We start from the raw sequence: 20821 nt of genomic DNA on the forward strand, positions 1-20821 counted from the left end.
TTTTACTACGTATTTCTGATTTATTCCGTCAGGTAAAATATTATGAACAAAGTAATTGATATTATGCTACAATGTTTCACAGAAACGCAAATCTCTTACGAAAGTAAGTTCTAAAAGTACAATATTGAAGAATAAAACAATTTTTGATGAAGGGAAGCATACCATTATATTGAAATACATGAGATGAGACTTTCAGGTAGACGTCCAAGCAGTAGCACCTTCCCCGCCGCCCCCCCCCCCTCACCCTTGCGGGGCCACCCCACTGCTACCCGCGCTGCCCCCTGCCCCCACCAATCAGGCCACACGCTATTCATTAGTTTCTTTCGTCAGTCGACTCGGTGAATAGAGTTAACGAGTAGTTGTACTTTGCTACGTAGCACGCGCGTCCGCGTCATCGTATTTTATACGTTTCCCGTCCGGCACATAGATAGCTAAGATGTACCTAGTAGCAAAGTTGCGCCTTTCTGGTGATCTCGATACGTTATTCTGTCTAGCATTTGTTCAAGAAAAGTTGCGAATATTCTACTGTTTTCTTGTACAGAAAACCTTCGATATGTAGCGCTATAAATTATGGTCTAATCGCCGAAAAGGAGGCTAGTTCACATTCAGAAGCCGAATATTACGACCGAAGAATAAATAAAAAGTCCTAGTCTTAGCAACTGCAAGTGTGAAGATTAGTTAAGAGTGAGAGTGATATATTGATTGTGAAGTATTAATAACAGTAGAATGAGATTTTCTCTCTGCAGCGGAGTGTACGCTGACATGAAACTTCCTGGCAGATTAAAACTGTGTGCCCGACCGAGACTCGAACTCGGGACCTTTGCCTTTCGCGGGCAAGTGCTCTACCAACTGAGCTACCGAAGCACGACTCACGCCCGGTAATCACAGCTTTACTTCTGCCAGTACCTCGTCTCCTACCTTCCAAACTTTACAGAAGCTCTCCTGCGAACCTTGCAGAACTAGCACTCCTGAAAGAAAGGATATTGCGGAGACATGGCTTAGCCACAGCCTGGGGGATGTTTCCAGAATGAGATTTTCACTCTGCAGCGGCGTGTGCGCTGACATGAAACTTCCTGGCAGATTAAAACTGTGTGCCCGACCGAGACTCGAACTCGGGACCCCAGGCTGTTGGCTAAGCCATGTCTCCGAAATATCCTTTCTTTCAGGAGTGCTAGTTCTGCAAGGTTCGCAGGAGAGCTTCTGTAAAGTTTGGAAGGTAGGAGACGAGGTACTGGCAGAGGTAAAGCTGTGAGTACAGGGCGTGAGTCGTGCTTCGGTGGCTCAGTTGGTAGAGCACTTTCCCGCGAAAGGCAAAGGTCCCGAGTTCGAGTCTCGGTCGGGCACACAGTTTTAATCTGCCAGGAAGTTTCATTAACAACAGTAATTCAAAGTAATTTCCCACTAAAAATATTGTTACTAGACTCGCAACCATATTTTTACACATAACGTAACAATAGTTTCCCATACCTGACTCATAATACGAGTTAGGTATGGGGAACTATTGATGCGTAAATCTCCAATAATAGGGACTTTCGAGAAGATTCGTAAAAACGCATTGTTACTATGTAGGCCCTCTATTGAATGCACTAGAAAGAAACGGAATCGACAATAAAAATTCTGCACACGTAAATTGCACGATGACGTCATCATTGGAAACTATTATACCTCGTAAACTATGTACTTGTAGGGAAGCAGCCTACTCACTCTGTAGTAAATTCACATCAGTTTTCAATTGTGTGCCAGCCAGTCTGCTGTAACTAGCTCTGACGTCATAAATGTTGCGCAATACCTTAAAAATCAAGCAAATGACCTCAAACTTTTCTAGCATGTCAGAAATAATACTAAATTAATGTGTGTTGAATATCAGTTCGATAACTTAAGCCGTTTCCGAAATTTGGACGTTTTTCTGAAAAAATCATTGGCGCAACAGAAAAGAGCTAGAGACTTCAAAATTTATATTTAGATTCATCTTTCATAATGATTTAATAAAAACAGTGCCTTGGATTTCACAAATTCAGATTTTAGTGGAGATTCATGATTTTGTGGTTTTCGTCTAAAAACTGAAGGAAGCAAGATAGATTAAGTAGGCTAGTAATTAAGGCTACGATGTTTAGATTTAAATAGGTTGGGGGTCCGCTTTGACTATGAAGATGTGAAAAGTTTCTTTTGAATACCTATAAAATTATAGCGATAACGGATCTCAAAAGGACCAGTTCAGAGCTCATCTACTGCGTGCAGGGCAATTAAATTAATTCTCTCGCCAAAAATACTTAACTTAGCCACGTCAAAATTTTATTATCAATACTTACCTGCGTGCTGAATGTACAGTTAAATTAAGAGCTTCATCGGCCATCAGCGAAAGAAGCTATAATTTATTATGTAACTTGATGTGGTGCGTTACTAGCCCAGCGGCTAGTCGGGAGAGCCGATTTGATCAGGCGTTCCCTTAGCCGTCCGCACCGCGGCTTTATATATAAGAACGCTGCGCGAGGAAGCAAGGCCCCAGTTCTCTCCAGACACTGAGTGACACGCCATCTGTGTCGGCAGTCGCGTCGCGTCGATATCACTGCTACTAACAGCCTCGGGTGCCGTATTCAGTTACTCGAGATGCACGTAACCATGAAATCATTTCAAGTGATTTTCATTATCTAGCTTCAGTTTGCGTATTGTCGTATTTTCACGTGCCGTCGCGGGACAGACATTCTACCAAATATTTAGCGTGGCGTTTGATGAAATATTTTCATCAAATTATGGCGAGCATTCATTTCAACATTTAATTCGGACATTTATAGTTGCATCAGCGCATTAGACTCTGAACTGCTCTGTTAGTTAGGTTGTAGGGATACTTGTGTTTTTTATTTGTGACTTTGAGAATATACTCAACTATTTTGGAAAATCGTTTTTGATTAGAAATCCCGGACAATCTCCTAATTCCTCAGAGCTATAAGCTGCAGCTATAATTATATTCTCATCTGAAGTGCGCACTAGGAACTCTAATTACAGGCTTCACGTTTTGTTAAATCACTTTCTGGGGGCTACAAAGGAATTAGAGAGCCAGTGTTGAGAACGGCGAAATACAGCATTAACAACATTCTAAAAGCTAGAAACTGATTCAACATACAAACATTTATACAGCAACAACAATAATTTTCAAATCCAAACAAACTCGCCGCCCCACATACTGGCTTGTCGCTTTCACAGTAGGTATTTGTTCACGCTCCATAAAAGTGTGGAAGTGAACATTCTGGCAGCGAATATTCTCGAAACAACCGAACCACATATGTTAGGGTGGAAAAGTCACTGCCAGGTAGTAAGTTTGAAAGCTACAATCGTCGCAATAACTTGGAAGTGATAAAACGTGAAGAGCTGCGAACATTAGCTATTACCAAGGACATCAGTCAGTGTTGTGCTTAATGATATTAAAAATAAACAGAGTGTGACCGTATGTGTTTTAATGCTGAGTGTACTAGTGTTGCATTTGTGTATGTTCAAATGGCTCTGAGCACTATGGGACTCAACTGCTGAGGTCATTAGTCCCCTAGAACTTAGAACTAGTTAAACCTAACAAACCTAAGGACATCACAAACATCCATGCCCGAGGCAGGATTCGAACCTGCGACCGTAGCGGTCTTGCGGTTCCAGACTGCAGCGCCTTTAACCGCACGGCCACTTCGGCCGGCATTTGTGTATGTCTATCATCCGTTTAAATGAAACTTTCTTAAGCTTTGCAGGTGACTTGATTATTTTCTATTACGGCAAAAGTAACGGTGGCTCAATATATCTTTGGCGCCAACTCCTTGAGGTTTTTCTGTATCCGCCACTGCATCCAAGACAGTCGTTACCAAAATGCAGGAAAACAGCTACCATGGTTAACTGTACAGTTTGACCGTAACTGTTGAAGTTCCATACAAGCAATGACCAACGCATCCGTATCTGCTGGGAAGAGGCCTCGGTCACGCTGGGTGGTGTAATAGGACCTTTTTGTTTCTTAAATTCCTCCCAATAATTACAAATGTGTTGTATGGTGTTTTCTTACAGTGGAATGCAGCGCTTCATCTGAAATTCATAGAAAATGATTTTTCTAAATTTGGAGAAACTGCTGGAAACTATCCCTGAGAGAATAAGTAACAAAAAAGGTCCTGTGGAGCTGTGGCCAGAAATGTGTTCCAGCTCAAGCACACTCATTTGTAACAGGACATGAAAGATCTTTGATGCATCGGGCACTGAGGATGTACTAGTGTTTTACCTCCACACGTAAAAGAGCTCTAATTATTTCCATCACCACACTCAAGAGGGATTCAATGTTGTACAACACTGTGGTGGATGGCGAGCTCGCACTTAGGTACGACGGAGCATCTGCTCCATTGCTGTTGCTGACTCATTTTGATATGACTCTTTATCTCAGAGTAGCATTGGCAATGTACATCAACAATTACTTAATGGATGTAGTCCAGTAGCTGTTTCCTCTACAGTTTTGCCCTCTACAGCACCCTTTAGTACCATGGGAATTATCCCATGACGTCTTAACAGATGTTCTATGATTCTGTCGTTTCTTCTTGTCAGTGTTTTTCATATAATGCTTCACTCACTGAGCCGTGGCCAGCTCGCGTTTATGCCGTTTGTTCTTTGGGTTTTGTTAAGTGGCGTCTTATTTCTCCCTGAGTTACTACCATAACGAGTTGATGAATTGCCTCTGTCAGTGGCAGCAGCAGCGCTTATCGATTCTATTACTGCTGTACTATCTTTGGTGTGACCGCTATTTTTCCGTGTGGTGATGTGTTTAGCAGTCGGTTGGTTGGGAAAGAACAGCGACGAAGTCTCCACAGCGCGTGGTCAGGCTGGCAACGTGCACGCGCAGTCGGATTGTTAGGCGCTAGCTGCGAGAGCTACAAAGTTCGTTGCCCACCGAACCTGGACACTGAAGTTGAGTGATCAATTAACCCGTTAGGAAACCTCAACTGCTGTGACATCTCTTCGTTCATTGCCGGTTGCTGTTTCCTGAGCCGTTCCGGCTACCAGTAACGTATGGTGTGTTGGAGTCGGCTAAATTTTGCAGCTGTCTTCCTGTATGGTCTTTAACTATTAAATTGGTTGTTACTTATCAGTGAAGTGAAGTGAATTGAAGTGTCCAGAACGGCGTGTAGTTCGACAGCCTTTTAGTTATTTGTTCATATTTTTTTCCTAGAGTGGTTAGTGTGCCTTGGCGGTTTTTAGATGTCAATTTTGAAGATGTAGTGATGCTGGTATCTTCATCCTGATACATTCCGTTGTCCTGCCATTGGTGGGGTGGAATGGAATTGATTAGGTTGTTGGTCGGTCCTCCAGCCGTCCCTGGGTCGGGTTGCCATCCGATTATTTAACATTACTCTTGGCTGCCTGTCTCACCTCACCTTACGTTAGAGCTACTTCATCAGGCCGACCCTTGGAACACTTCTGAGCACCACTGTTCGGTTGGTTTTGGATTGTGATTTTCGTTTTACTGTGAAGTACTGTGCGAGGCCTTCAGCTGTCTATTAAATTAGTTTGTTTTAATTTTAAAACAAGGCATTCAGCCGACTTAAATAAAAATTTGAAGATTCATTGGTTTAAAACTAAATTTGGGAAGTTTGTTCTATCTGAAATTCTTGTTATCCAGGCCTTAAGTCCTGAGTGGTTCAATGTCCAGCGTGTGGCTTTCAGCCGAGCTTCTACGTGAAATATTTTTAAGATAAGGCCTTCAGCCATCTTAAATTAAAATTTTAGGATTGATTTGTTTAAAACAATTTTTTTTTTTAATTTGGTCTATCGGATACCTGAGTATTGATAAAAAGCGTATATCGGTCGCACCTTGCCCATATTGTGGCCTCCCAAGTACCACGTTGAATTTTTTTTCCTTTTTTGTATGAGAGTACTGCAGTATGTATTGTATTCCAGCCATGTTAATAAAGTCGATGAACTCTGGAAACGTATAGGGGATGTTTATCATTGTACCCAGAAAACGCCTCAGATTATTAAGGTCTATGGGTGTCGATGAGGAGACGTGTTGAGGTCTGTCTTCACATGAGTGGTGGCCCTGTGTAACAGCTGAATGTATTTACCCTCACGTGTATATCTGCAACTTGGATCCTCGGGGACTGTTACAAGGTGTTCACCTATTCTTGCACCCAGTCTTAATACGTCGTCCCAGGGAAACGATTTCCAGACGTACGTTAACTACAATTATTTGTTTCTTTCATTGTACTGAACGTGCTCCATTCGTTTGTTCCTACAAATGTCTGTGTGACCTTCGCAAATAGCCGCGCTCGGCAGCACGTTGCTTTAGGGATTCACGGAGGCTCGCAGGCCCTGGGTCGAACCCGCCGAGGTAATTAACGACGATCGCCTGTCTAGGTGTAGTTCTGAGACGACTATGTGAACACCGGGCTGGTAACAACGTCTCGCTTCAGATACACGATTTGAAACATTCTGAAAATATTCTCACGTTTTCACTCTGAAATGCGTCAGGCTGGTGCAGCACTGCTGTTTCTTTCTAATTATCGTTAATTATTCATCGGTCAACAAGAACACTTAGTTTGGTCCCTTCATTTGAATTTCACTCTTGGACGTCAAAATGTACGATACTGATGGTTGCAGATATCAAAACAATCATCTAAAAAATAAATCTGGTTAACTTACCGTTTAAATTCAGTACTTGGCAGGAGTATCTGGCCAAGTCTTGGCTTAGTGAGCCATCCGTCTGAGGACCATTTGGCAGCCAGGGACTGAGGATATGTTACCTGGGACATCTTATTATGAGATCTAAATAACGTCGCCACGGTGCAAAGATACACCCTCAAGCTGCCGGCCAAGACGTCAGAAGCTCGCGGGGCAACTGCTACTGTAGGTCGGCGGCATCGTGGCGCGATACACTGGCTTTACGGAGAAACCGCAGAGGTAGCTGGCGGGCAAGCGGCGCTGAATACCCCTTACAAATGTTCACTAATGAGAAAGCTGCGACTACGCATGGCCTGTGCATTTCTTTGCGTGTAATCCTATTCAGGTATTCGGCTTCATGTCGTGCTTGCTGGCCACAAGCCAGACGCTGGTAATAAAAAACGGTGAGAAGGTATTTGGAGAGAGACAGAGAGAGAGAGAGAGGAGTAAGATTTTGTTTGGCTCGTGAGAGTGCAAAACTTGTGGAACGTCGGTTACAGTTTGTAAGAGGCTGGTGTGCGACGTCCTGTTGCAAGGGCACAGAGTTTGTGGACCCGAGAACTGCCGAAAGCAATGGGAAGAACGATGGCTGCTGGTGCTTGAAGAAGTTGTGTCAGTGGGGGACGGACGCCCTTTGCCGGAAAAAGGCAAGTAGGGAATCGGATGCCATTTTCCCAAAAGTGTCAACAGTTGATGCTGACTTCATTGGGTACGGTACTGGGTATGGTTAAGGTTTTGTGACCTTCGAAAAATAAGAACGGCTCTTTTTTGCGAAAGAGAGTGAGAACGTTTTGTTATCAGGTGCTCTGTTAGGGGAAATACAAGAAAACTTTTCGACTGGAAGTCGAGTACGTTTCGATGGCTTTCCCATTCAGAATTGGCAGCAGAGAGGATTGTTTTCATATCCTTGGTTTCTAGACTAGCAGTCGACCGGTTGACAGAGATATACTTAGTTATGCTGTAGTCTTGACGTGGACGCTAGATTTGGAAGTGTCAATTCTCCAAGCTTCAGATGGTGCTCACGGTCACTACCTAACGTTATTGTTGTTGTTGTTGTCGTTGTGGTCTTCACTCCTGAGACTGGTTTGATGCAGCTCTCCCTGCTACTCTACCCTGTGCAAGCTTCTTCATCTCCCAGTACTTACTGCAACCTACATCCTTCTGAATCTGCTTTGCGTATTCATCTCTTGGCCTCCCTCTACGATTTTTACCCTCCACGCTGCCCTCCAATGCTAAATTTGTGATCCCTGGAAGCCTCAGAACATGTCCTACCAACTGGTCCCTTCTTCTTGTCAAGTTGTGCCACAAACTCCTCTTCTCCCCAATTCTATTCAATACCTCCTCATTAGTTATGTGATCTACGAACCTAATCTTCAGCATTCTTCTGTAGCTCCACATTTCGAAAACTTCTATTCTCTTCTTGTCCAAACTATTTATCGTCCATGTTTCACTTCCATACATGGCTACACACCACACAAATACCTTAAGAAACGACTTCCTGACATTTAAATCTATACTCGATGTTAACAAATTTCTCTTCTTCAGAAACGCTTTCCTTGCCATTGCCAGTCTACATTTTGTATCCTCTCTACTTCGACCATCATCAGTTATTTTGCTCCCAGAATAGCAAAACTCCTTTACTACTTTAAGTGTCTCATTTCCTAATCTAATTCCCTCAGCATCACTCGACTTCATTGGACTACATTCCATTAACCTCGTTTTGCTTTTGTTGATGTTCATCTTATATCCTCCTTTCAAGACACTATCCATTCCGTTCAACAGCTCTTCCAAGTCCTTTGCTGTCTCTGACAGAATTACAATGTCGTAGGCACACCTCAAAGTTTTTATTTCTTCTCCATGGATTTTAATACATACTCCGAATTTTTATTTTGTTTCCCTTACTGCTTGCTATGGGACTTAACTTCTGAGGTCATCAGTCCCCTAGAACTCAGAACTACTTAAACCTAACTAATCTGACATCACACACATCTTTGCCCGAGGCAGGATTCGAAGCTGTGACCGTAGAAAGGCAGGTCGATTGACAGTATTAGTAACATTTCAAGTCCTGGAACAATTGCTGGAAGTCCCTATGGTCCCACCAGCTTCTAAAGAAGATGAAGCCATGGCTGTTTAGGAGGCGCTTTGCTATGATACGACAGCAAGCAGTACGGGGCCTGATGACCTCGCTCACTCAATCAATCAGGCAGTACAAGTCGAGTAAGTGGCAGCGTACCAATATATAAAAATTGTTCAACACTGACCTGTTATACTTCCATTGTGCTCATGACATTTTTGAATTGTTGATTTCGGTGACAAGTTGGAAAAGGTACATCACAAGCTTGATGCCGATGTTAAGAATTGTGTGCTGATGCGAAATGTACTTTTGGAAGTGATCACTAAGTCTATTAACAGTTTGTATTTTAAAATTATAGAGTGTGAAAGAGATATCGTGAAAAATAGACTACAGTTTTGAGCAGAGATAAATAACATAATTTTGCAGTGGCAACAGAAGATTAACGATGTACGGGCGGAATTAAATGCTTTGGCAGCGAATCAGGCTACTGATGTGATGGGTGTTCCATGGGGTAATTCGGATACGACAAAGTGTTTTGAGACGATGGGAAGTACCACTCATTTCATTTCATTGCTGCATCTAGAAATGGTTTTGTGAGAGGGATGGCGGAAGAGGCAAAAATTAAATTCGGTAAAAGACGTCTTGAGGGAAATGCACAGTCATTGACAGATTTAAAGTGCTCCATTTACTACGTATGAGGTGTTTGTTCCTGAAAACAATTCTGGAGTGAAGGGAAGCAAATGAGAATTCAGAGTGAATGGGTCGACGTGGGATTTTTGTGTGCGTGAACTACGTGTTGATGAGTATTAATCGTTCGCTGTGCGTGTTTTCGGAGATTACGACGCCCAAGGGACGCTTACATAAACATTATAGTCTTACAAATTCCATCCATGAAGTTTTAGATTTCATTCAGAGACATGATCAGTCGTTGAAACTGAAACCACATAATGTGGATAGCGGACAGACAAATGGTTACACTACGGTTACAGTATTAAGATCCATAATAATCATAATAATTGTAACGATCTGCCCGGGAGATGAACGACGAGGACAGGTACGCCGGCCAGACTGGATGTGGTTTTTAGGCCGTTTTCCACAACACGCTAGGTGAATACTAGGGTAGTCCCCACGTTCCTTCTCAGTTACACGAATCGCAGACATTTGAAACAGTTAGCACTATTCCATGGCTTACACTAGACGCATACAGCTGGGGTACACTAATTGCTTCTCGGGGTGTTCGGGGTGGCGGCAGGAAGGACATTCCGCCACCTTCTGCAACTAACACTGCCAAATCAGTAGTAACATGGCCGACCCCGCTTGACGCGAGACAAAAGCCCCAAGATAATAGTCATAATAATTACAACAGAAATGATTGTCAAGGTAATAATAAAGTTGAAAGGGGAAATTTCGTAACGGAAATAAAAGTCGGGAACGAATATTTGAAGGGCAGGATCCTCATGAAATGCGACACCACAATACGATATCGGGGAACCAGAGACTACCGCATCTTACGTCCGAAGACGGACAAATAGACCGGCGTTGAAAGGGACACCTCATTTAAAAAATTCTGTGGATCTCGAAAAGTCGGCAAATAAGTTACAAATGTTGGAGATGGAGATTATACGAAATAAAAAGAAAATTCAGCGCAACCGTAAAGAGGGACCATTAAATACTATAATGTTGGTAGAGAGATTCGATAATGATGAAATGAGGCTGGAGAGTTTATTTGGAGAAAGAGAAGTGAGTGATGAAATGAATTTATGTTAGTTGAAAGATTCCGTAACCAGAAGAGCGGTGGAGGTGGATCTGAAATTGGTGGAGGTAGAATGTATAACAAATTACAACGAAGCACTAGTCTATAGTAACAAGTACAGTAATGAAAGTGAAACCAATGAAAACGATTTTGTATGGTAGGGCTGAGGGGAATGCAGAGTATTATCCCAGAAAAGTTTCCGAAATACTGGTGCTGGACAGTTTCTGGCCACTCCCAAATCCTCATACTGCTATGAAGTATACATATTTTGTTGTTTACGCATTTTCAAAGTTCAACAAATTGTATCCGATAGAAAAGGCTAACAGCAAAACTCTGATCGCCAAACTGAAAGAAGAGTTCTTTACTAAAGTAATAAAACCAGAGGGGCTGTTGTCTGCCAAAGGATCACAGTTTAGGTCTAAAATGTGGAACAGTTTCATGGATAATCAATGCATCAAACACAAAGATATCGGTATACCATCCGGCGAGTAAACCGTGTGAACGCTATTTTCGAGAAATCGGCCGCCTGTGAAGAGCTCATCCAATCTACAAGCATTCTATGTGGACGGAACTTATCAAATTATTTGACTGCTTACTAAATAGCGTTAAGAGTAATGGGTCTCGGTACGTGTTATTAGAAATAATGACAGGAAAAAAGCCGAAGTTCTTACTGAGGTGGATTTTCCACCAGGTCGGCCACTAAAGGCAACCGATAAAGAGGAGGCAGTGAACGCTCATAAGATGGCAAATGAAAGAAAAACCTACATGATGGGTGTTGTAAAACTGTTAAGTTTGGGGACCGCGTCTTAGTGCAAACCAAAGAAAAATCTCATGAAGCAGATGGGTAAATGGGCTCCTCGAATTTTACCATAGACCATTCGTTGTGGCTGAATGCCCACACCCCAGCGTATATAGGCTAAAATATCCTGTATCAGTAGGGGGAAATTACAGCCGTAATTTTTCCCGAGGGCATGCAGCTTTACTGTATGGTTAAATGATGATGGCGTCTTCTTGGGTAAAATATTCCTGAGGTAAAATAGTCCGCCATTCGGATCTCCGGGCGGGGACTACTCAGGAGGACATCGTTATCAGGAGAAAGAAAACTGGAGCTCTACGTATTGGAGCGTGGAATGTCAGATCCCTTAATCGGGCAGGTAGGTTAGAATATTTAAAAAGGGAAATGGATAGGTTAAAGTTAGACATAGTGGTAATTCGTGAAGTTCGGTGGCAGGAGGAACAAGACTACTGGTCAGGTGAATATAGGGTTATAAATACAAAATTAAATAGAGGTAATGAAGAAGTAGGTATAATAATCAATGAAAAATAGGAGTGCGGGAAAGCTATTACAAACAGCATAGTGCACGCAAATAGACATGAAGTCCACGCCTACTACAGTAGTACAAGTTAATATGCCAACTAGCCCCGCAGATGACGAAAAGACTGATGTAATTAATGATGAGATAATAGAAATTATTGTACAGGATGGCGGGTATGGGCAGGCGGTGGGCGTTATGGAATAATAGTGTAAATTTTAGAGAAAGGCCATTTATTGGCTAAAGCATGATGAAAGGGGCTACATAGGCCTAGGGAGGTGAGGGTGAGCCAGAGCTTATAACTTGGCGAACATTGTTCGCGTAGCTACCGAAAGTGGTTGTCTGCCAAAACTAAGTCCACAGTGCCGCAGCACTGGGAGAAGCGGAAGATGTTCAATACTACAGGGCGCGCATCCGACTCGCGGGTGAGTAAGAATACAAGAGAGCGGGCCCGGCGACGGGCGGCCGGGTATATTCGACGCACCACGCGGCTTCCTCCACCCTGATTGGTCAGGACCGAGCAAACCGTGCGGGCGGCATGGAACTTTCCAGAGCGTTGCCTGCTAAGCGACGCCTGGGGCGGCGTTACCTCGTAAGCACATGAGAGAGGCGCGTGATCAAGGTGCCCTTCCTCGGTGCTGACTTCCTGTTACTAGACCGTGGGACGAAAGAATTTACAGGCAGCTAACACTGCCGGCCGTGGCTTGGCCGTAATGGAAAAATGAAGTTACCGGTTTGAGGCTCATATAATAAAGTAAAATCCCTTATTGTCTGGCTCATCCTTTACATTCCTCCCCCTTCCGTGGGAGTGGAGAAAGTACGTGAATTCGCTCAATGTAATTATTATTTGAATGTAAACAAATTTATCTTGCAAAAGAAAGTGAACATCACTTGATTACGAATGGCCCTCACGGAAGACGGCAGGGGTCTTAATCTACGGGAGGGTGTAGAGACTCTAAAGACCTCCTAAGGGTCGCAAGGGGACTTACACATGTCAACAATATTGTGTGTATACAAGAATCATCATAAAACATCAAAACATTGTAAAACATCAGAACATCATAAAATATCATAGAATATCAAAACAAAATTAGGACAAAACATAGCAGTGTGAATTAGATAAACATGTCAAGTGTTCTTGTTGCTAAGTGAAAGTAAAAATGTCTTTTTTTTCTATTGTTGGAATAAGTTGAAAATTTAAACATATCACCACTGATGAGTCTCGGCGAGGGCGAGTGGCACGAGGCGGCGTGGTATGTTGTCCTCAGCGGGCAGCGCGCAGGCTGCCGGCGGGTAGGGGGCGTGGCCGTGGCCAGGTCCGTGCACTGCAACTCAGCGCAGGGTAGGGGGATATGAGGGGAGGTCCACATGTTTCAAAACACAGTTGAAAAGGGAGTTATCACTAAGGGAACACTTCACTACACTACGCTAGTTTTTCCACATTAACTGATATCTCTGTTTCATTCTTAAAACTAAGGGAGGGCACATGCCTGATAGGTTCTTGTTTTCTCTTTTTTGTTTAGTTTAGTTTGTGGCTGTTTGCCATTCATTCAAGTGTGCCAACAGGCGAACGTAAGAAATTTGTCCTTTTTCAATGTTTTAGAAAGTCATCAATTGACAATTGGAGGTGATTATTTGATTTCTTAGATAAAGCAGGGAATCACGAAAAAGCTCCCAGGTATAAAAAACATAATTGGCGCGAATACTAAGTGAGTAAGCCGTAGAGGTATAAAAGGTTATAAGTGGTGTTCCAACAGGAACCGTTTGCGGAAGATCTGCACGGAGCCTACGTCAGAGTGACAGCTGACTACAAGGCCGAATCTCGCGCTACGTCAGAAACAAGCGCGGCAGATAATTTCCAGGGCCAGCGCGGCGTCAGATCTGCACGCGGCAGCTGAGAAGCGAAGCCGAGAAGGCTACGACTGTCAAATGCCGTACGCAGGGAGCACGTGCTCTGCGCAGGAAGCAAGCGTCAGGTGTAAGAGCGAGAGAGAGAGATACCGATGCTGTCCACTGCGCTGTCTGTACTTTACACACTCTCTACATGTTCTCGGGCTCCTGCGCCCGAGGAGCTTATTTATGTGCTCCAAAATGAGAAGTGACAAATATTAATGTCACAAAAGGGGTATACTGTTACTGAATAAAAGGGAATAGATGCGCGCAATCGATTTGGTTTACTCAACGATGACCAACAAAATAGAAGTGGAATTACTCGTGAAATCACGCTAGATGCGTTGTTACAGCGGGTTCTGTTTAAAATTACATTATGCCATAGTAAATTACTTCATAAGTGACAGATACGTCACAACCCCGTAACATAGGTCCTATGAAATCCATTTTAGCCCAAACATAATTGTTACAAAAACATGAAAATATAAAAGGTACACAAGTATCATATTAAATTGTTGTATATACCATATCACTAAACAAACAAAGTTACATGTAACTGTGGGCTGACTATCTAACTGCAATAACGTTCACAATGTGAGAGGAAGTTTCTCATGCGTCAATATATTTGCAAAACACCATCAAGTGAAACTGAGAAAAAAAAGTTACACCAGTTTGGTGCAGGTGGGGCGTAGATTGTGTCGTTGGATGTAAAGGCTGTTGCTAACAAGAGGAGAAAAATAAAACTCGAAGGGAATCTAGAGATTTCCATAGTGGAAACGGAAAGCGTAAGGAATTGAATTAGAAAAGACTAAGTTGAGCGTAATTTCTGAAGGACATTTCCTTTATGAAGATATAGTGCATGGCGCATCGTTGACACGACGTTATCGCCTACTTAACTGTGTACATGACAATGCTGCGACTCCAAGATAGCTACTTCATACTTCTTCTACAAACTCGACTTCTCTCACATAAAAAAAAAAAACTTTACTGTGCGACAAAATTCACCGTCTTCATCCTCTCAACATTTTGCGACTAAACTCGCCGTCTCTGTAACTCCGTAGTGCTGGCCTCCTCGGGCCCAGCTGGTTGCTTAAAACTCCGTCTATCCTTGCTTGTATCGCAGTGTCCTGGGACACGTCATACAGTTAAATGCTACTACTTCAATAATCGGTTTTCCTTCGGAAAATACAATGGGGAAACAAAGAAGGCTCAAGGTTTTGAACAGAGATTTCCGCTTACTGGCGTTTAGCTGCGGGCTAGACGCGGTTCGCGTCTGACGTTGCCTGATCAGCTGTCGTCAGAGAGCACGGAACACTGTTCTCGTGAACTCTTCTTCGAGATGGAAGATCAAAGTCTGGGCTGAATAGTTCTGTGTCTGTTGAAAGTTGACAGATGAAAGTGGGTAGGATGAACTATGTCGCGAAACGGAAAAGTGAAGAAACGACACAGACAGCTGAGGGACCGCGCGGGTGCCAGCCGCGTCACGTAAGATACGTGCCCTCGCGGGTTGTGCATGACTTTTCATGTGTTGTGTTGAGAGAGGAAAGATGAGAGTGGGTAGGATGGACTATGTCGCGAAACGGAAAAGTGAAGAAACGACACAGACAGCTAAGAGACCGCGCGGGTGCCAGCCGCGTCACGTAAGGTACGTGCCCTTGCGGGTTGTGCATAACTCTTCATGTGTTGTTCTGTTGATTATTGAAAGATGAAAGTGGGTAGAACGGACTATGCCGCGAAACGGAAAAGTGAAGGAACGACACAGACAGCTAAGGGACCGCGCGGGTGCCAGCTGCGTCACGTAAGGTACGTGCCCTTGCGGGTGGTGCATGACTCTTCATGTGTTGTTCTGTTGATAATTGAAAGATGAAAGTGGGTAGAACGGACTATGCCGCGAAACGGAAAAGTGAAGGAACGACACAGACAGCTAAGGGACCGCGCGGGTGCCAGCCGCGTCACGTAAGGTACGTGCCCTTGCGGGTGGTGCATGACTCTTCATGTGTTGTGTTGAGAGAGGAAAGATGAAAGTGAGTAGGTTGGACTATGTCGCGAAACGGAAAAGAGAAGAAACGACACAGACAGCTGAGGGTCCGCGCGGGTGCCAGCCGCGTCACGTAAGGTACGTGCCCATGCGGGTGGTGCATGACTCTTCATGTGTTGTTCTGTTGATAATTGAAAGATGAAAGTGGGTAGAACAGACTATGTCGCGAAACGGAAAAGTGAGGAAACGACACAGACAGCTGAGGGACCGCGCGGGTGCCAACCGCGTCACGTCAGGTACGTGCCCTCGCGGGTGGTGCATGACTCTTCATGTGTTGTTCTGTTGATAATTGAAAGATGAAAGTGGGTAGGATGGACTATGTCGCGAAACGGAAAAGTGAAGGAACGACACAGACAGCTGAGGGACCGCGCGGGTGCCAACCGCGTCACGTCAGGTACGTGCCCTCGCGGGTGGTGCATGACTCTTCATGTGTTGTTCTGTTGATAATTGAAAGATGAAAGTGGGTAGGATGGACTATGTCGCGAAACGGAAAAGTGAAGGAACGACACAGACAGCTGAGGGACCGCGCGGGTGCCAACCGCGTCACGTCAGGTACGTGCCCTCGCGGGTGGTGCATGACTCTTCATGTGTTGTTCTGTTGATAATTGAAAGATGAAAGTGGGTAGGATGGACTATGTCGCGAAACGGAAAAGTGAAGGAACGACACAGACAGCTAAGGGACCGCGCGGGTGCCAGCCGCGTCACGTAAGGTACGTGCCCTTGCGGGTTGTGGTTCTCTTGTTCATCCAACAGACTAGGTATATAGCCAAAACTTGCTCGTTCTGGGGGTATGATTCACTCTGTTTACGTTATCTATCACGGGAGTAGGCATGTGGTATGTCCCTCCAAATAAACATTCAAATACAAATGAAAATAAAGCATAGTTACATCCTAAATTACTCTTCCAAAGCAATTTATCACCTAAGACATCATTATTATTAAACAAATAATTGGCAGTACTCGGGAACTTACTCTAGCATACTTGAAATCTTACAAAATGATTATCCTCATCAGTATAGTAACACAGCGACACATGGAAATACTAGGTTGATACAAATACTAAATTACTGGTGCTGGCCAAACTTTAGCAAAATTCTCTAAATAGGTAGTAATAAAACAGTCAAAATGAACAACAATAAGATAATACTTGGACTTAAGTAATTGGACACAAGTAATTAGACATATGTAATTTGACATAAGTAATTGGCAACTCGTCATAGTGATACAAGACATGGCAAAACCGCAACAAAAGTAAAAGTTCAAAATATTATTTCTTTCAAACAAAACTTCCTTATCCTCCAGTTACATTTCGTAGCAAAATGAATGTAAGCATCCCTTGGTATTCCTTTATGCTCTCGTTTGTGTCTCTATACCAACTAATAGTCTTTGGTACTTTTACCTAGAAGAAAACTGTCTTTACGTAATGGCAATGTTGTGTGTAATGCTGTGGAATAGTGTAATGTCACGTTGATACTTCCTTTAACAAAATTCTGAGGAAAAGTGGTTTTGTGTCTCCTTCAATAAACAGACCAATAATTATTAAACGTGTGATAAACCGTTTCCTGTGTTGATTTGTTTTTGCAAATATTTGTGATTATCAGTCACCCAGTCAATCGTTCAAGGATATGATTGTTGATCCTTTTGTTAATTCTCTCACTTACCTGCTTCCATATAATCAATATTGGCGGCTCGACGAAGCTGGTTGCATCTCGAAGACGTCGATATGACATACCTGTCGGTGCTTTGGTTTTTAATAAAATTAGAGTTCATTTGTCATATAAAGAGTGTGTAGGGAGCAAAGTATGTTCCTTACTATTGAGAATGTGCATAAAGTTATTCATAGGGTTCGTTATACAATGGTTAAGTATTTCTGTGTTGAGATTCAGTGCAGCTTGAGGTGCTAAGGTGCGACAGGCGTCGCGCTTGTGAGATTGTAAGTTGCTGACAGTACAGCTGACAGTACGGCTGCGTCCGGTTTCACTGGCTCGGCGGCATAACTGGCGTCCACGCTGGGTCCGTCCTCTTACTACGCGTGGAGTTTAGTCTCTCGGTACTGTCACTAAATTTCCTTCCAGAATTATCTTATGTTGTTCACGACAGTTATGCATGGGGGATGTTCTTTTCTAAGGGACTCTAATAACTTCAATCGTTAGTCACAAAACTATCGGGTTCCAATTATTTTACTTAAACACTCTGTTCTTCTAAAATTTAGGTAACTGGCAGGTGTTAGGCTTCTAGATAAACTGTATTTTGCGATGGCATTCCAAACCCAACTCCTTGGCTAACGCGTTTCCCACACAACGGTCGTTTACAGGACATATATAGCGGCAAGTGCCGGTTTTCTTGACGCCATATAGACCCGTTTATTAACCGTGGTAGTGACACAACATAGCCGAAGATTGATCTGAAATTCCAATGTTTTCTAATCCTGATAGTTTCCACAATGCGTACCAGGAAAAAGTTCTCTCTCCGACAACACAAATAGATCCCCATCTTAGATCAGGCTAGTAAATTCTGTAGGGCAATATTAAGCTGGTGAATTTATTTCTATAACTATCCCTTTAGGTTTGCTGTTTAAACTGCAACGTACGAATGTACGAAGGTGTAGCGTGGCTGACGCACGTGGCGTGCTGGGCGATGGGCCGGGGGGGGGGGGGGGGAGGGGTGAGGGGAAAGGTGCAGATGCTGGAAGCGCCAAAGACAGAGGAGTTGGGTGGGGAGGGGGGAACTGCAATGGTCGCTCTCTCGGCAGGCCGATGAGAGGGAAGGGAAGGGGGCCGCGTCGCCAGCTGACAGGTAGGGGCGGGACTCGCCGCATGTGAACAGCTGTAGACAACAGCGGCGGTATTTACGCGACTCCTTCCGTGGCATTTAATATACAGAAATACGTGGTACCAAAAAAACTTACCTTGTTGTCTGTTCACATCGCATCATGAAAACAATAAAATAGCACTTGAGGAAGACTCCTTTTACTTTAGAGTAACCTATTTGTTGTTTAACTTGGACATACTTATTCTTGTTATTATCGTTGTGGGATCATTTAGCAAAACATACATGGAATTGGGCGTATTTCAAAGGACAGGTAGACGGCAGCATGTAGTCACTGATCTACTGGTAGTTACGAAGGCGTGTTACTATCATGTTTTTATGGTAAAGCTTTAGCAGCTGTGTTCGTGCACTATTCACTAAATTAACAGGTGAAATGTGAATCCCTTTGATATATTCTAGATTAACTGATTCTTTCTCTACGTGTTCTTTTGACAAGGACAACTTTCCCCTTAATTCCATGATTAAAAAATGGTTGTGTTTTTAATTCTCGACTGCTACGATAACATTACTGGAGACGTTAAATGACAAGACAAAATGATCACATAACTTCAATCACTTCCATTAACATGTGACGTCATAAATTCTATTACCAGTTACCAACAGTTGCCAATTCTTATGTCTACTTATAATTAACATGCACAACTTCAATAAATGTATAGTAACGACGGTGTTTTCCGTCAATTGATTCTCTTGCTGCATGCAGGACTTTTCCAACTGTTTACATACCATTTCAGACCTACTTTCTGGCACGCAAATTATAGGGGTTTGACCTTAGAGCATATCTACGTTGCTGTCTAGGCGGTTGTATTACCTTCTTTCTTGCTTGTATGGGTGGAACTACTGGCCTAATAGGCCGAGCTTCTCCGGTCGGAATTTCGTGCTGAACCAAATCCGTAGCCGGTAGAAACTGCCTCTCTTCAAATAACCACGAAAATTCCTCTAATACCGGCTGCAACATCCTTTTCTCCTCACTGTTTAAATGACCTAACTTCTCTGCTAACTGACTCCTTATCGTCGACGCGACATATCGCACTTCTCTAACTGAACATTTCTTTCTTTTCCTTCCTTTCTTATCTTTATTTCGCTGCTTCTCAGCTCCTCTTATTTCCTCAAAAATTTCCTGACCACTGGCAACAATAGTACCCTTCGGTATCACAACATCTTCTACACCAAAATTATCTATACTTACTGGTATCGCAAAACCCTTCTGTCTCCTCTCCGGTCGGCAGATACTTCTCTTTATATGTACTGACTGACGATCTAAAACATCATTCTGGGTGAGCGGGTCAACCAGAATGTCTGTCTTGGGCTGTTCTTGATTTTTGACATCTATCCAGAGAATCTTTCCACTTCCGCCTTTTATCCTCACAGGGTCAGTGGTTTTTATCGCCCACATCTGCGGTTTTATGGGAGACTGTGAACGGCGCCTTTCGCAGCTCCCTCGCGTCTGACGGGTGTGCGCACTGCCAAATCGGTGAATTGCTTCGCCGAACTGCACAGTTCGCGTTCGATAATCCACTATCCCCTGATAACGGTGCAAGAAGTCATTCCCTAGTATGATGTCAAATTCACCCTTCTTTAGCCTTACTACTTCCATCCTCTGACTGTATTTACCCTCGTCTATTTGCAGATTCACTACACACGAACCTGCAGGGACAATTACTTCCTCTCCAAGGCCACTGATATGGTACCGGGGTGGCTGTAACACCCTTCGATCATTTTTCTCCACAAACAATACACTAACTTGAGCACCAGTATCAACTAAAATTCTAACTAATTTGTTCCCGAGTACGCCAAATAGACTAACGTGTTCCACCTCTTTACATTTTTCGGTCCTAACCGGGTGTATTATTTTTGTCGTGGGCGCGGGTGGGTGGCGGAACCTGCCCCCCAAGCGTTTCCCTGATTCGACCCCGCGTTGCGGCGGTGGCCGCGCATCTGATTAGAAAATGGTGACTTTGTGGGGCAAACATTTTTAGCATGACCTACTGTCTGGCAAATAGTGCAATACGGCGCGCGACAGCGCATTGCCGTATGGTTGGACTTCCCACAACGCTGACAAAATACTTCTTTTGCTGGGACCGGTACTGGGTCCGATGGGCGCGGGGTGGCAGCGCAAAAACGCAACACCTCTTCGCGAAGCATTGCCAAACGAACAGCTTCAAACAGAGAAGTGGGGGAGGCTGCTTTGACTTCTCCTCCGATGCGGGGGTCAATACCGCGGACAAATGCATCAATTGCACGCGCTTCGG

Source organism: Schistocerca nitens, chromosome 1, assembly GCF_023898315.1.
Source record: "Schistocerca nitens isolate TAMUIC-IGC-003100 chromosome 1, iqSchNite1.1, whole genome shotgun sequence".
NCBI classification, from domain to species: domain Eukaryota; kingdom Metazoa; phylum Arthropoda; class Insecta; order Orthoptera; family Acrididae; genus Schistocerca; species Schistocerca nitens.